This window comes from Octopus sinensis, linkage group LG15 (assembly GCF_006345805.1).
Source record: "Octopus sinensis linkage group LG15, ASM634580v1, whole genome shotgun sequence".
In the NCBI taxonomy this organism is placed as follows: domain Eukaryota; kingdom Metazoa; phylum Mollusca; class Cephalopoda; order Octopoda; family Octopodidae; genus Octopus; species Octopus sinensis.
This window is the reverse complement of record NC_043011.1, coordinates 30,460,336-30,475,335: the sequence shown is the minus strand read 5'-3', so window position 1 is coordinate 30,475,335 and position 15,000 is coordinate 30,460,336.

The following is a 15,000-nucleotide window of genomic DNA, read 5'->3' as shown; positions in this document are numbered from 1 at the left end:
AGTTGCGTACTAGGGTCGATCTAATCGACAGGCCCTCTCCCCCTAATTTTGGGCCTTGTGCCTAGAGCAGAAAAGAAAAGAATATCTGCTATTCACAAAATACATCGAAACAGCTGTAAAGATGTCTCATGTAAAATTATATTACAAGTTATCTTATTATATTCCATACATCTATGATTGTTGTTCATTACACGTGTATAGATAATGTCTATATTAGTTATTTATAAATACATATATGTGTGTGAGTGTATGTGTACATTTAACCATATACATTTAGCCATATGATAATTAGAAATGTGTATTTATGTGCTGTCAAGCCAAACACTGAGTAGGGAAGTGGGAGTCTGGAAAATGACAAACAGAAGTGATTGATAGGAAGTATAATGAAAGTGAGTGACAGACACGCGGGGATTCAGTAAGAATTAGAAAATTAAAACGAGTGCGAGTTAGAGAAAAAAGTTAGCTTTATGTTGCTTTATAAGAAGCAAAACTGTAGTCCACTGATCAATAACAATAAGGGAGAAAAGAACAATGAAACTGTAACTCAAGTTACAATATCCTCAACATGAATAATGTATCATTTTCCTAAATATAGACTCGTCATTTTATATTGCTTTAGGAATTTCCATTCAAGCGTACAGTAGCAGTAAGCACTAGAAAAATGTAAGTAAAAAGGATGTAATTTTTAACGGCATATACTATGTGCTTGTATACTGCTGTGATCTATAACTTTCGGGGAGATTTATTATCTAGATGATCAATGAGAGGCCCTGTAAAGGATGTACCATGTGATGTCTCTAGATGAAGGTCAGTCATGTAAAGATTTTTCTGTCCGTGTACGTGGAAGCGTGCACATCTTCTGTAAATAATGATTTGAAATATTTTGACACAAGGGAAGCAATTTCGGGGGAGCGAGTAAGTCGATTTCAACAACCCCTAATGCTCAATTGGTACTTATTTATCGACCCCAAAAAGATAAAAGGCGAAGTCGACATCGGTGGAATTTGAACTCAGAACATGAAGACAGACGAAAGGCTGCGAAGTATTTCACCCGGCATGCTAATGTTTCTGCAAGCTCGCAGCCTTTACGTTAAGTAAATATTACCTTGACATCAATGGCAGTTAGGCCTGTATACTTTCATTTAATAAATATCATCCGACGGCGTGTGACTAGCTCTATAGATCATAGTATTTAAGAGGGAGAATATACCCCTATTCGGCGCTTAGTGGGATTTCAACAGTGACAGATTGGGATATGGCGTGGAACCTCCGGATAAAGCACCACCAAGGAAACCGTTTACATCAGTAGGAACTCCAACCACTCACTAACTCTCTCTTTACTCTTTTACTTGTTTCAGTCATTTGACTGTGGCCATGCTGGAGCACCGCCTTTAGTCAAGCAAATCGACACCAAGACTTATTCTTTGTAAGCCTAGTACTTATTCTATCGGAGTCTTTTGCCGAACCATTAAGTTACGGGGACGTAAACACACCAGCATCAGTTGTCAAGCGATGTTGGGGTGACAAACACAGACACACAAACATATACACATACATACATATATATACATATATAAGTATATATATACATATATACGACGGGCTTCTTTCAGTTTCCGTCTACCAAATCCACTCACAAGGCTTTGAACGGCCAAAGCAATAGTAGAAGACATTTGCCCAAGGTGTCACGCAGTGGGACTGAACCCGGAACCATGTGGTTGGTAAGCAAGCTACTTACCACACACCCACTCCTGCCCTTATAACTGTAATTAGAAATATTGATTTCAAATTTTGGCACAAGACCAGCAATTTCGAGTGAGGGGGATAGTCGATTACATTGACCCCAGTGTGCAACTGTTACTTATTTTATCAGCCCCTGAAAGGATGAAAGACAAAGTCAACCTTTGGCAGAAGTTGAAGTCAAAACGTAAGAGCAGTCGAAATGCCGCTAATCATTTTGCCCGGCGCAGCAACGATTCTGCCAGCTCGCCGCTTTGTGTAATTAGAAATATAGACACAGGCCTCAGCAAGAGAATCACAAATTTTCGACCAGTAGAGAGATTTTCAACACAGCCAGACATTTTAATGAAGCATTAGTGAGGAGAGCCTTCGTTGACAAATTAATGTATTATAGAGAAGCCTCACCACTTTACAAACGGGATGAGATAGAAAGAGAGACAATTTAATTCCCACAACCACCAACACCACCACTTCAGTATATGGTTCCACCAAAGTAGCTGGAATCTTTTATCTTTAATTAGTAAATCTTTCTCAAACACAAGTACCGCGTGCGTGTGCATGTTAGAAACTAATGGTGTATATATATATCCTTGTTTAGCGATTCACATGTGTCCTTTCCTTTACGAACTTGCTGTTGCTGTAGATGCTGTTTTCACTACTACTACTGCTACTACTACTACTACTACTACTACTACTACTACTACTACTACTACTACTACTACTAAAATGTTATCCTTATCCTCGTCGCCATCACCATCACCACCACCACCACCACCACCACCACCACCATCACCATCATAATCATCATCATCATCGTCGTCGTCGTTGTCATCATCATCATCATCACCATAATCATCATCATCATCATCATCGTCGTCGTTATTGCTGTTAATGTTATTAGTTTTGCACTATGTACTCCTACTGTTTTTGCTTTACTTCCATCCAGCTTGATATGTTTCGAATGGTTGTATTCTGTGGAAATTCTAAAGCAACAAGTGCGGCCTAGATAAACTACTGCACTCTACATTGTACTGAGTACTTCCCTAAATAGTTAATTTACTGTAGATATATGTGTGAGTATATATATAAGGTTGTCCCAAAAGTTCGTAGAAAGTCTTGGAAAATAATGGTCTCTATTTTGAGGAATAATTTTTGTTGTTTTTGTTAGTACTTGGCAAGTAAAAATTCAATTTTCGCAAGTGTTTACGAACTTTTGGGACAACCTAATATGTAGGGAGAATTCATTAAAAAAAACAAAAGACGAAGGCAGATGGTGTAGAAGACAAACAGATGTATTAGTATAGCGCTCGGGAAGTGAAAAAGTCTTTAACGTTTCGAGCCTACGCTCTTCCACAGAAAGGAACACAGAAAGAAACAAGGAGAGAGGAAATTAAGATTGTGTAGTGGCTAGCGATCTATATGTAGATATATATATATATATAATATATATATATATATATATATATATATATATATATACTTTATTTAAAAGCAGCAGAAATATAACAAAAGCTGTTTTTCGAGTTTTACGTTCCCGTCCGTCGGACGGACGGGAACGTGAAACTCTGAGTAACAGCTTTTGTTATATTTCTGCTGCTATAAAATAGACCATATTACTCTACCTCTGGTATTTGAGTACTCTTTTTTCCACCTTGTTTCACATTTATGTGCTTACTCCGGTATATATATATATATATATATATATATATATATATATCAACAATTGAGGGTAAAATTAATTAATCAATTTCACCAAGTGTTCAGTATGTAAAAGGACCATTTAAGGCGAATTCAAAATATTACATTATATAATTAGGGCTTAGTAAAATAAAATAAATTACTTTGCCACATACTGAACTTAGTAGAAATAGCAGCCAAAAAAAATTTTTTTAGCCGTTTCTACTACTTAAAGAAAATTTCTCTCAGATAATGTTTACTCCAGACAGCTCACGAAGGTTTGGAGGTAAATACAGAAAAATATCACAAGTACATAGATCGTTTGAGTACGTTAACGTTTCAAGATTAGCCAAGTAAAATCAGCATTTCTTTCGTCAGCTCAAAATTTCTTAATTTGGATTTGGAAACACTAAAAAGAAGGAACCTTACCTATCTGCGAACTTGTCGCTTCAAATGAACCAGCTCCGACTGACAGTGCTAACAAATTCAAAATGCGCAGGCGTAAATCTCTGCACTCCTTTGCCACCCACGTGGTCTATCTAGCAAACATTATATTTTAACCGCGAGAACCGAGGCAGTATGACAGAGAGAAATGAATTATAATATCAACAATTGAGGGTAAAATTAATTAATCAATTTCACCAAGTGTTCAGTATGTAAAAGGACCATTTAAGGCGAATTCAAAATATTACATTATATAATTAGGGCTTAGTAAAATAAAATAAATTACTTTGCCACATACTGAACTTAGTAGAAATAGCAGCCAAAAAAAATTTTTACATTATATGATTTTACTTGGCTAATCTTGAAACGTTAACGTACTCAAACGATCTATGTACTTGTGATATTTTTCTGTATTTACCTCCAAACCTTCGTGAGCTGTCTGGAGTAAACATTATCTGAGAGAAATTTTCTTTAAGTAGTAGAAACGGCTAAAAAAATTTTTTTTGGCTGCTATTTCTACTAAGTTCAGTATGTGGCAAAAAAATAATTATATAATGTAATTATATATATATATATACACATACATACATACATACATACATACATACATACATACATACATACATACATACATACATATATACATACATATATATATATACATATACATATGTCTGTGTGTGTGTGGGAGAGAGATAGAGAGAAAAAGAGAGTGAGAGAGAGAGAGAGAAAGAAAGAGAAAGAGAGGGGAAGGGAGACGGAGAGACAGAGAATTGAATATTGAATTATTTTAGTTTCTCTCTGTTGTATCTGGGCGCTAAATTTGTCATTTCTATCCTACAACAAATTTCAGAGATGCTGAAATTGTATTATAAAAACGATAAAAGGTTGAAGCCGCAGAGCCATTAATAACCTGAACACAGATCCATTTAGTGCACACTAAATATCATGTACGGTACCAAAACCTCATAATATTGATTAACTCGTAATATTGAACTAAAAAAAAATAATACGGAAATTTGAAGTTATTATTTTGGAAATACCGGAACAAGCAATGAAAAATATTATCGCCAGCTGTGAGTTTACTCGCAGGAAGAAGAGATCCATTTTGAATATTTGCTATAATTATTTAGTAATTTCATACCTGTTTCTCTAATTGCATAGTTTTATAACTTGCTACTTTTTTATTTTTAATTAGTTTTATTCATTCCATTACTTCAATTTTTCTGACAGAGATGCGTTTCTCAGATGACAAATCAACGGAGAATATTTTTATGTGGATGAAATATAGTTCGTGTTTGAAATCTCGAGACCCAAAACAGTGTTTCCTACCAAGCAAATCACAACAGTGAATTAGTCACTTAATTGATCCACTAGGTGTAAACTAATAGGACCAATCAAAAGTTTACATCACATTCTTCACTCACCAATTTAATGTCATTCAGACTAAATTTTAAATTGTATTTTTCATCATTTGCAGTTTCGCTTATATAATCATGGCTACATTGATAACAACAACAACTACACTAATACTAATACTATAGTCCTACCACAACTGTGAGCTAAGACGATGTACCGTAAATCCTCGAGTATAATCCGCATTTTCCCCCAAAATTTAAAGGTCAAATTCCCTAGTGCGTACTATATATGAGGTTAAAATGAAAAAAATCTTCTAAGCAATGTCCGAGTCTCTATTTGCTGTCCGGCAATGTTTATTCAGACGCATTTTGTGATGTCGGGCGCGAAAATACTTAAGCCTGAAAGCAATGAATTCATAAAAGAATCGTCTATAACTTACAGTAAGCAACATTTATTAAAATACAAGTATTCAGAACACGGAAAAACATGTAACAAAAACAATTTGCAGACATATTTACATTCCCATTTAACAGTTAGGAAGATTACCATTATTGTATTACGCATGCGCGGAAGTGTTTGTTCGACTAGGTGCTGTTGGCTTAATTACGCACGACTCAAGTTAGAGAAGAGGTGCGTATTATACACAAGGTTTAGGTTTTTCAGAGGTACAACCCCCTAAAATTCCCCTACTTATTATACTCAAGGGTGGACTATACTCGAGGATTTACGGTATATATTCTCACTTCATTTGCTCTTTGTCTTTAAATCATCATGTACTCCAGTGTTATGAAAAATCCTGGCAAATAACAGAGGAATAAAGTACATTCAAACTTTAGCCACTTTTCAGCAAAACAGCTACTACAATAGGCAACAATGGTTATTCCGTTTCCTTTGATGGTAGTTGATTGTGAATATATTCAAAAGCAACCAAAATCTGTCATACACACTTATAAAAATGTAAACAAACCGACGCAGCCATCACTACCATCACCCAACTTTCATATATTTTCGTATACCGATCCGACAAAGATAATGTAGGATAATTACTGTTTAGAATTTTTCTTAAACAAGTTTGAAAGCAATTTACGGGGAACAAACAAACCAATCACATTATAAACGTTATTAACGATATCGCTAAGGGCTATAAAAAAATGTGGTAACATGTGTTGAGATATCAGTACATGCTTGTTTATGGCTACAGTTGTACGAAAGAAACATCTGAGATATATTTACGGAGCCTCGATATAAGCAAGCTAGAATGGAATTGTTTGCGCCTAGGGTGAAAAGGGCTAAGTATCTTTGCATGTAAATGCCATCCACCTTGAATTTCATCCCGGTTCGGGGAGACAAAAGTCTTGGTTTCAAAATACTTAATTAACACACAAGCATGTATATATGTATTAGTGTGAATATGTGTGCACATACATGTATAAATATATTTTTGTTTCTATGTGTATGCATGCATATGTATATATATATATATATATATATATATATATAAGTTAACATCTCTAAATGAATAAGTGAATATATGAGAATATATGCATATGCATTTACCTGTATGTATGTATATATGTATATAATCAAACGCACGCACACATACACACATTTTGGAAAAAAAATTAAAGATATTGCTTTAAAATATTACTTAAGCAACAATGCAATTTCATTGGTAAAGTTATTAGATTGACCTGATTTGGTGTTTAAAACGTTTGAAATATTTCCATGAAAGCCGGATGTAAAATTAAAAACGTGATCTTGAAATAGCACGTTTTTGCACATGCCGCTCGCAAGATTTATTTCCAAAATAAAAATAATAAAAAACGATACACAAAGGCAAACACTTCACAACTTTCAAATATTTCAAAAAAAGGGCGGTCCGAGTTCGTTTCCCACCATAGGAACATTAATTTTTCTATCGGTGCAATCACGGTTGTATAGTTAAAACACTTGCTTTACAACCGTGTAGTTTCGAGTTCAGTTCTACCGAGTAGCACCTCGGTCAAATGACTTCTACGATAATCCCGGGCTGACCAATGGCTTGTGAATGAATTTCGTAGCGGGGAAAATTAGTAGAATCCCGACGTATATGTATGTATGTATGTATGTATGTATGTATGTATGTATGTATGTATGTATGTATGTATGTATGTATGTATGTATGTATGTATGTATGTATGTATGTATGTGTGTGTGTATGTAAGTTTGTATGTTTATTCACATTCATCCGTGTAGGTAATTTGACATTATTTGCTCTTACCTTAGACTTGACAACAAAATTCACCTTGGCACGCAAAAGCCTATGATCAGTCCAGCACTCTGCACCATGCATCACTCGTACAATAGCTAAGTCCCTAGTATCTCGTTTCCTGGTGAGGATGTAATCTATAAGATGCCATTTCTCAGAACAAAGGTGCATCCATGTCGTTTTATACTTATTCTTTAGTCGAAATATTGTATTCATGACACACAAATCCATTTCTACGCACGTTTGTAACAGTAGCAAACCATTACTGTTGGAATTCCCAACCTTATGATTTCCTAGGACACCCCCAAGTCTCCCAATCTGCACCAACGCGAGCATTAAAATCACCCAAAAGGACAACTTTTTCATCATGGGAGATATTGCATATAATCTCTGTAAGGGATAGATAGAATGCAAACGCTATTGTTAGGTCAATGAAAACCTGGTATAAGTTCATATCCTGTTCGATGCACTTTTCTTGCAACTGTCTAGCCGAAAATATCATATCCATAGTACTCCTACTATCCCTAAACCCACATTGCGATTCAGGTAGAACCTCATCAGCAATGTGCAGAAGCAATCTATCCAGCATTACCCTACAGTTGACCTTTCCAGCAACAGCTAACTGACAGAAGCCGTGATAATTATCACAGACATCCTTTCCACCTTTAGATTTATATAGTATCTCCATAGTTGCATTACGCCAATCCAGAGTAACCTCTTCACTTTACCAAATCCTCTGAATCACATCCGTCAACATTACACAAAGATGATCCCCACCATGTTTATATATCTCTGCACCTAGTCCATCCATACCAGGGGCCTTTCGATTGTTCAATTTCCTGATTGCTGCTTTTATTTCAGCCAGGTTTGGTGTTTCTGCTATAAGATGTTTTATTGGTCTCTCGGGTATATTATCAAGAAAAGAGAGATCCTCGGTTGATCTATTGAGCAACTCTCCATCTCCCAACAATATCTTTAGGATTTGTTAATAATTCTGTGTCATCCTTGCTCCGAAGTGGCGCAACCTTTGGTGAAACTGGCCCAAAACCTTTTTTCAAGAGAGAGTAAAAAGTTTGAAATTGTTAGCATTTGAAGCTTCTTGGATTTCATCGCATCTATCACTCCACAAATTCTCCTGCATCATCCATAGCTTCCTCTGCACTGTTGCTTTTACTCACCATGTTGTCGTAAAAGACAACATGGTGAATCAGGCAAATTAAAGCTACCCTACTACTAAAATGTAAACTTTTTTTAACTTATAATATTCTGTATGTATATCTATACAGATACAATGCCAATATTCCACTGAACTTTTTAATAATTCCTTCTGGAAACTATCTTTAACATTTTCTTGAGAATGTATATATATATATTGTAATCTTTTGTGCTCAATATTTTAATGAACTTGTTAAACTTTTTTATATTTTCCCAAGATTTTCCCTTGTAAGCTGTTCTCAACATGTTCTTAATATCAAGGAATGTATATGCATATTGTAATATTTTGTGACAACCAGTACCTGGCACAACCAAGCTTTTGTGCCCAATATTTTGATGAACTTGTTAAACTTTTTTATATTTTCCCAAGATTTTCCCTTGTAAACTGTTCTTAACATGTTCTTGTTATCAAAGAATGTGTATATATGTATTGTAGTATTTTGTGACAAACAATTACTAACACAACCAAGCTTTTACATGTTACTTTTGACAATCTTTTTCTAAAAAGTGAAACCGGTCAAGTAAATAAACATCTTTTAAAATTGCATTTTCAAACCTTCTTTTATATATAATTCCACTTGTGCGGTACCTTAAAACTCCACTTTGTTTTATATATATATATATATATACATATATATCAATGAATACAAAAAAGGGACAAGAACGCAACAGGCGACAACAAAACATCCAGACAATTAGATGATACAAAAAGGACAAGAAAAAACAAGGATGGGTCATTCGGAGTTTTCTTTCCTCAGTCGAGTTCCAGATCATATTTGCAGTTTCGGCTGGTTATATTCAATACTGCTCCAATCTGGCCAGCCCCAAGGAAAATCTAAGCTGAGAGTACTAGATTCTTTGGAAGAAAGCAGCGAATGTAGACGAAAGCAAAGACGGTACACAAATACAATTGCAAACAACAGGACATTAACAACAGGTGTCTTTCGACTAAGGACGAATTAAATTAAGCTGGTATGTGTGGAAGTGAAATCTTACGACAGGGACATAAGAGATGGCAGACATGGAACGGAATATACATGTTGCACGAATGGTAGTCGAACCAAGAAAGAAAGATCAGGCTTGGCAGAATACCGGCCACATGGAAGGAGAGGAGAGAGGTAGAGGCAGAGGGATGGAAGAATTAGAGAGGGACGAGAAAGAAAGAAAAAGAAAAGGGACAGAGTGAAGTGAAAGAGGAGGAAAAGTGAGACTGAATGGAAGGCCAAGAAATGTGAGAGAGGGGGAGCGGGGCTGAAAGAATGAAAGAATTAGAGAATCGTACAAAATTCATATATATATATATATATATATATATATATATATATTATATATATATATATTATATATATGTATGTATGTATGTATGTATGTATAATGTTGCGTCTTGTCCCATTTTTGTATTCATTTTCATATACATATAGCGGCGTACGTACACTTTGGTCTCCTATATATATATATATATATATATATATATATATAATTAAAATTTAGGGTAAAAATTGATATTTATCAATTAGAACCAGTGGTCTAGCATATTAAGAAAGAATCCGAAGATTAAAATATTTATATATACCAATTAAGGACTGAACACGAAAAGTGGACAGTCAACATGCTAGATATAGACGTCAAATCGCCATTCTCCACAAAAAGTCTATGTTCTCAGATCTGAGAACATAGACTTTCTGTGGAGAATGGCATGTTGACTGTCCACTTTTCGTGTTCAGTCCTTAATTGGTATATATATATATATATATATATATGTGTGTGTGGGTGTGGGTGTGGGTGTGTGTATGTATGTGTGCAAACATGTGTATGTATGTATGCTGTGATAGGAAACAGATTTGGTGAATTTTAAATAGAGAGAAATAGCACGCAGATCTTAAAGCTAATTATTTTGTGAAAGTAAAAAACGAAAACAAAAGAAAAACCATAGTCTTTAATCAAGTTATTCTCAACGGTTAGAAAGATACTTTACTGAACATGAAAAAACAGCTTATTCTGAATGTGTAAGAATAAGTCATTTTATGAGTATGGAAATAAGCTGTTTTGTATGTATAGAAATAAACTACTTTGCATGGGTAGAATTAAGTTTATTGTATATACGTAGAAAATAGGCTATTCTGAATATGTATGAATCAGCTATTCTGAATATTCAGGAAGAAGCTATTCTGAATGTGTGAAAATAATACATGCAGTACACTTGTAATAAGGTTTTTTTCGAACTACAGTAATTAAAACATTGGATTTAATAATACAGTATGTAATAACCAAACTAGCAATACGAAATAACGCAGAAATACTATTCTCAAGATGCTTGCTCCTTTACAGATATTTAGAGCAGTTTTAGACCGCATTCAAAACAAGTGCTTTAAACTTATTGGTAAATATTCCTACAAGCACATCACAACCTTTAGCTTACAGATATGCAGCTCATCTTTCTTCCTCTCTCCCTTCATCTCCTCTCTTGTATAGTTACAACAGTTGTTTCTGCCACTCTAAACTAGATTCAGACATTCATCTATACATATCAACCACGCGTTTTGCAACTAACACTCAAATAAAATTAGTTATATGCACGAATAAACAGTCGAAGAGGCTAGTTGCCTAAAATCGTGTAGTTTTAATAATTATACTCATACATTAGGCGTAGGAATGGCTGTGTGGTAAGTAGCTTGCTTACCAGCCACATGGTTCCGGGTTCAGTCCCACTGCGTGACACCTTTGGCAGGTGTCTTCTACTATTACCTCGGGCCGACCAAAGTCTTGCGAGTGGATTTGGTAGACGGAAAATGAAAGAAGCTCGTCGTATATATGCATATATGTGTGTCTGTGTTTGTCCCCCCAACATCGCTTCACAACCGATGCTGGTGTGTATACGTCCCCCTAACTTAGCGGTTCGGCAAAAGAGACCGATAGAATAAGTCCTAGGCTTACAAAGAATAAGTCCTGGGGTCGATTTGCTCGACTAAAGGCGGTGCTCCATCATGGCCGCAGTCAAAATGACTGAAGCAAGTAACAGAATATTTAGTCTGCCCATAATTTTTGTGACATGAAAAAGTTGCATAAGATTTTTGCACATATTGACTACTGAAAATTAGGGGAGACATCAATAGAGGAAGAGAAACGTGCCTTAAGAAGTTTGCAATAATCAACCTAATAACAGAAGTTTATTTTCTTACTGTAGTTCCTATCCATCTACCTTCATAGCGCGTTTTAACACTTTTCTTTTCGTAACTCTTCTTTGTAACTGGAGATGTCGATCTATAAATGTTAAAGCCGTCCTACAAAGAGAAGAGGCACTTGTTCCTTTCTCGCTAATATTTTAGGGTACTCATTTACACGCACACACTCACACATATACATACATGTTATGCATATATATATATATATATATATATATATATATATCCAGTTACAGAGAAGAAGAGTTGGGAACAGAAAAGTGTTAAAACGCGCTATGAGGCTCCGGCAAGGGCGGGGGTGAACCCCGCTGTACTCTTTCACCACAACTTTCTCTCATTCTTTCTTCCTACTTCTGCCAGAAAGCAGAGGAACCATGGTGTAACCCACTATGGTGTGGTAAACTTTCAGACCCTAGTCTAGATTGCGAATCCTCTGTACCCCAGGATGGTTCAGCTCTCCACCCGTTAAAAGCCACCGTTTACAGAATGAGGATAACAACGTAGCTTTCGCGCCCGTGCAACCGCCAGTCTATCGCGTGTGTTGGGTGGAGTTGCCACACGCATTCTTAATAGCTTAGAGTAGGCTCGAATTAGAGATTATTCTTTGTGGCTAATGGCGTGAGTCCTGATTGGAAGAAGAAGAAAGAAGAAGAAGAAGAAGAAGAAACAGCAGTAACAGATGATTACTGTGAAAAGTATAAAACTTTACTAAGTTTGGGTAATATTTATTATTTTCATGTGCATTAATGATTTTCTTGATATAGTTCTAATACAAATACTGATGGATTGGCCTCTCAAGTACATATATATTGCACGTCCTTTGAGACAGCATGAGTTTAAAATACTTAGATGCCGTAACGTCATTGATTTATTTCTATGACTGAAAATTAACGGGAACTAAGGATTTGAAGAACTAGTAAAGAAGATAAGCTACAAATTTTAGAAAGTAACAATTGGTTGACAGTAGTCAAGTACTTTTAGTTTTACTAAAAAGCAAAATACCTTGTCAAAGAGACATGCTGTTCAAAAGCGCATTTAACAAACGGTGGTTACTTCTGATTCAGGCAAAAGGCCATAAATTTTGAGGGAAACGGGTTAGTCGATTACATACAACCATTACGAAACGATGAAAAACAAAATTGATCTCAGTGAGATCCGAACTCAAAACCTAATGTTCCGGAACAAATGCCGCACTGCATCTGCTACTATATGTATACTGTATCCAGTTTTCAGGTAAGCTTTTGCTGCTTTTTTCCTAACTCTAGATGAGTTCTAATCGCGACATCACATCTTTTATTCAAACATGACAGCATTATGAAACAGGTTCTTTTAAGACAATAAAGTGAGATTTGAGAAAATTTTGGCTTTTATTTCTAGCGGGAAGTGTAGGCATTGCAACAACAGGTGTCTATTAGAATTATTTACAGATACTTGGTTAAGTCGACCACATTCTCCGTACTGAGAAAGAACTAATAACAATACTGTCGTATTAAATATGTTAAGAAAATTGAAACGCAACACAAAATCATTCTACTGCTATCTCAGAGTTTCTAAAATATTGATATTTGTAGATGTTATCATTCCAGAAAGAAAAACAAATTAAAATAAGTCCTTGTGAGATTTGATCTCAGAGATATGGAATTCTCAAAAACGACAAACAACATGATGTTCTGCTTCCTCTTCGACCTCACCTATAGAAGGTTTTTATCGCTGAAGTCGTTATGGTAACAGAAAAGCAGATAAAACAGTTCTGTGAGTAATGAATGTAGTCTCTTGCGATATTAAGAAATTCCGCAAAACTGTAAACGTTCATTCTTAAGCATTCGTACTCGCAATAAAAGTGCATCTTACCTTTTCTTTATTTAATCATTATCACGTGAAGAGTCTTTATTTTGCTAGCACCTGGTGCCTAATTAAGAAATATTATTGGATTGACAAAATGCCGTGCAGCATTTATTCTGGCATTGAATTAAAATTCCACTAACGTCAACTTTGCATTTCATCCTTTCGAGATCGGTAAAATAAAGTACCAGACAATTACTGGGTTTATGTAATCAACCTATCGCTCTCTCTCAAAATAGTTGTTCGTGTGTTTGAATAAGAACTGCTCGCCGTTTGTGGGATGCGCTTTTCTACAGCCTGCCTTTTTAGGTCGAGCAAAACCCATGAAAAGGTGAATGACATCCAGAATGTCGTCAAGCGATCGTAGCCTTTTTAGGTCGAGCAAAACCCATGAAAAGGTGAATGACATCTAGAATGTCGTCAAGCGATCGTAGCCTTCTACTAGTCGGACTCTGCGGTAGGTAGCATGGTCCATATAAAATTAGTTGTGACAAAAGTGACGACGTTCTATGGCAAACTTTGTGTATTAATGAAAATTAACTGGCTGGTCGGCTCCGGAAGAATTTCCGGTCAGACCCCATGGATAATTTCAAGAAAACTTTGGCCTGGCAGTGCTACAGAAGGGTATTACCGGTTCGAGATTACCTGCACAGGCACGGGGGTGCCATCATCAGGGGTCATCCAAGATGCACGTAGAGTGACAAAATTGCTCCGTACGCTCTCGTCCAGTTCTAGAGCATTGCAGATTTGTAGAGTTATGATGTCTGCTATTATTTGTAGAACGCATCCAGCTATCAGCTGTGTCCATAGCAAGCGTTTTTCCTCCGATTTTCTTTATGTTGGGTGAGACTGAAAGAACTAAGGAGAGCTATCGTCAACTTTGGCAGCTATCATCAACTTACTCATGTTTCATTTGAAAATAAAAATGTAGACATCTAGATATTTGTGCAAATGAAACATACAAAATACTTCATTTTTGCAAACTAAAGGAAGAAAAAGATCAGTTAAGAAAAGTAAAAGTATTCTAAACTATTCAGGCAAAATTTTTATACACCAGAAAGACGCCCATCTTTAAACTAATGGCTGATATAAAATTCACTTTATAGCGTCCGCATTCAACGCGTTCCACTGTTCCCGTCTTTCATTTTTGCATTATGACAGGTCTTTAATGTTACACAAAGCAACTACCTCTATACGAATTAACTTATAACACATGCATTTAATATGTGGCCCATAAGTTAGCAGAATCGTTACCATGCCGGTCCCAATGCTTAGCGGTATTTCGTCTGCCGT